The 3,876-nt window shown below is 30.1% G+C and overlaps 1 protein-coding gene across 1 annotated transcript in view; it reads left to right on the forward strand.

The window, feature by feature from the left end:
* The window catches only part of LOC115878459 (inverted formin-2), a 153,970-nt gene that overhangs the window by 112,932 nt on the left and 37,162 nt on the right, over positions 1 to 3,876 (forward strand). The window lies entirely within an intron of this gene.

Genomic DNA, 3,876 nt, shown 5'->3' on the forward strand with positions numbered 1-3,876 from the left:
AAATTATTAATGTTTTTTTTATGAAATTTCCGTAAATCGTTTTTTGGAAGTTTTAAAACATTTACACACAAGCTTATTTACTGTCATATCTAATGTATGTCTTACACTATAACCAGAAATTATATTGGGTTGTATATCATGGGCTAAGATCATGGGTACCTTTGTTTTAAAAGTAAGGTTTGTCTATTTTACATTATTTTTCACACAGTATCAAGTATAAACATTTCAAATTACGAACTTAAAAATAAATAATAGTTATTACCTATAACAGTATATAAAAAAAATGTTTTATTTGATTTTTTTAATTTTGACGTTAAAAATGAGCTGAGCAGATTTAGAAAATAGCGGCGCCAATTTTCACTAATCGTTAATTATTGATACGAACGTTGAATTGGAAATTAGGACTGGGCCATAAGTTCTACTCAATAAAATTACCAGTCAGGTGTTAATTTTCCAGGCTGCAGTGCAACAGCTTGGCCCGAAATACGGTTTTGTTTACCAGTGCTTTATGCTTATAAGAGGTCAAATGGGCCTTAACACCGACAACCTCTCTATAGATTTAATTATTAATAGCCTGCGCTTTATCACATTATCTTCCCTCTCTACACAATAATTACAAGATAATTATAGATTATATTTATAAAACTTTCTACAAATGCTGAAATTTTCAAAATGTCATTTCTGATCAATGTTTCTAGAGTTCTTTTTCTATTTAATTAAAGCTGTACAGGTTATATTCTGAATTTATATAAAATTTCCTACAAATGATGAAAATTTTATAGTTTTATGCCTTTGATTACTATGTTTCAAAGACATTTGAAAATGAGCAAAAAATGGACATTTTCTCAACTTTTTCCATATCAAATCATAGAATCATGAAAATTGGCGATTTTCGCCATGTCACCGATTTTGCTAAAACTGCTGTTATTGACTAACTAAAAGGTGTAGAATAAGAAAATATAGGCCATTATAGTCTTACGAGAACAGTAATGGATGTAGAAGACGTTTTAATCTTCCGCAAAAAGAGCTGAAAAACAAGGGTTAAAAAAATTAAATTTCCAACAAAGCCAAAATACCTAAACCTTCAAAGGTTTTTCAAAGACATTTGAAGAAATTTTACATTTTCTGAATCTACATAAAATTTCCTACAAATACTAATATTTTCATAATTTTATGACCCTGTTTAGTAGGGCGTTTGAAAATGTATCAATATTGACTCTAATAATCTTTTTAATATACCTTGTTATAAAAATTAAATAAATAAGTATATTGTGTCTCCTAATCTGACTTTCTCTAATAACAATTTATAAGAACAAACAGAACTTATTTGTTAGAAACATCTGCAACAATCAAGCTCGAATCTCAATTTTAATTTGTTATGGGGCTAGACCGTTTTTTTTGTGCTAAATTCACGAATTTAGCCAAAAGAAAAATTGTCCTAGCCTCATAACAAATTAAAACTTACACAGTGCTTGATTTTCGCAGCCCGTACGATTCTGTTTGTAAATTAAGGGCCCTAGCGTAGTGTCAATTATTAAAAAGGGGAAAAAACAAAGGCAAACAAAACGGAGAAGGCAGCTATCTAATAAAAAAGCCCGAAACGATGATACCCACCAATCCCTAGGGTAATTTATATCTTACCTCCATCTCTGATCAAACAATGTTGCCATTCTTTTTTGTTGTGTGATAAAAAATAATGCTAAATTCCATACTACTTAATACTATACTGTATAAATCTACATATTGTTGTCTATAGATGCGCTTTTTTATTGTGGTGTTTGAAAAATCATAGCTGCAATAAAAGGAGCACGACTCTAGTGATTTTTACATTAAAACCATACCTTTGCCTTTGGTTTTGTTACTGTTTTCGTGATGTCTCTATCATTAAAAGATCATATTATTATTGTTCATTGGTAGTTACTCTAGAAGAGATGGTTTAAGTCCAAAAGCTCTAATATCTTCAAAAACAAAATAGTTTATACAACTTGATTTGAACTTGATTTTATGGAAAGTACTGTTCATTAAAATGTTGTATCCTATGGTATAGGGCTTGTTTCTCTCTACAATTTCCTGTATGTACCGTTTGTGTCCGGGAAGGGATCATAGTTTCATTTGTCGATTTTCGAAAAAAAATCAGTACATGTATATTATTTCGTATATTTTTCATTTTATTGATTTTATGGAAAGCACTGTTCATTAAAATGTTGTATCCTATGTTATAGAGCTTGTTTCTCTCTACAATTTCCTGTCTCACAATGTACCGTTTGTATCCGAAGAAGGGATCATAGTTTCATAGTTGTCGATTTTCGAAAGAAATCAGTACATGATGTATATTATTTCGTATATTTTTTCATTTTATTGATTTTATGGAAAGTACTGTTACAGTTTGTGTTTGAGTAATACATTTATTTATATTTTATTAGATTTCAGAAAAGCTTCTTTTATTTTTTGTTTATAATTTTTGCAATATAATACCTCGAGATGAAAAAATCTTGTCTTAAAGAATTCAGCATCTACGCAAACATCTAGATAAATATTTAAAAAATTAAGATTCTGTTTTCAATGCGATTTCCCTCAAAGTTACGAAGTTTTGCTCCACTTTAAAAGACGCACGATTTATATTGACAATCTTTTTGTCTGGCTGATGCATTAATTCATGACGCTCGGTAAGATACTTAGGTTTTTTCGAAAATAACATTCCATTAAAGATTTTTGAGGAGCACCTTCCTTGTAATGTATGGCTCTTGTTCATTTTTTAAGAAAACACCTTTTGAGAGTTGTTTTTTGATCGCGTGAAATATAAATATAGGAGCTTATTGGCCCTTGGCGTAGATTAGTATACTTGAACGTCCTGAGCAAGCAGATTGTGTTTCACCTTTTGTTTGTTTAGTAAGTTTGACACCAACGTATTAGACCAACAACACCTCCCAAACACTTCCAGAATATTAACATGCTCTAATAAATTAGGTAACTAAAAGATATAGACTAAGAAAATATAAGCTATTGTAGTCCTTCGAGAACTGTAATAGATATAGAGAACGTTCATCAAAAATAGTTGAAAAATAAGGGTCCAAAAATTAATTTTCTCACAAAACCAAGATACTTAAGCCTTCAAAGGTGTATATATTCTGAATCTACATAATATTTCTTACAAATAGTTTTAGCACTATTTTTATTATATTTCTAAAACCTTTGAAACTGAGTAAAAAAATAGCCAAAAATGTTTTTCAACTTTTTTCCATGCTCATGAAAATTGGCGATATTTTCGTCATGCCACCATTTTTGTAGACACTGCTTTTATTTACTTATTAAAATGCGTAGAATAAGAAAATATAGGCCGTTGTAGTACCACGAGAACTATAAATAGATATAGGAAGTGAACCTTCATAAAACATAGCTGAAAAACAAGGGTCAAAAAAATTAATTTTCTCACAAAGCCAAGGCACTTAAGTCTTCAAAGGTGTACATATTCTGAATCTACATAAAATTTCCTATAAATACGGGCATTTTCATAATGTTATGACCATGTTTACCATCTTTCATAAATATACTATAAAATTTGATAGCTGATAAAATCAAAAAAATTGGAGTAAAGAGCTAAATTAAAAAGGCCTAATTTTGAAACAACCGCAAAATATTTTGATTAAACTGCTTATTAATATTCTGTCACTTCGTCTGCTTTTTCTCATATCAAAATCGGGCATGTTTACCACGGAAAATATTAGATGTAACAAACTGAAAATAGAAATCGGCTGGAGGTTAAAGCTTTTACACCTCCCTGGTTACGGGAAATATTACAGCAGAACAACAGGTGACCATAGTCCGAGCTAAACTTTATATCCGAACAACCTACATACATTATTAAAGCTCAGTGGC

Source organism: Sitophilus oryzae, unplaced genomic scaffold (assembly GCF_002938485.1).
Source record: "Sitophilus oryzae breed Bouriz unplaced genomic scaffold, Soryzae_2.0 scaffold_1512_pilon_pilon, whole genome shotgun sequence".
NCBI lineage: Eukaryota > Metazoa > Arthropoda > Insecta > Coleoptera > Curculionidae > Sitophilus > Sitophilus oryzae.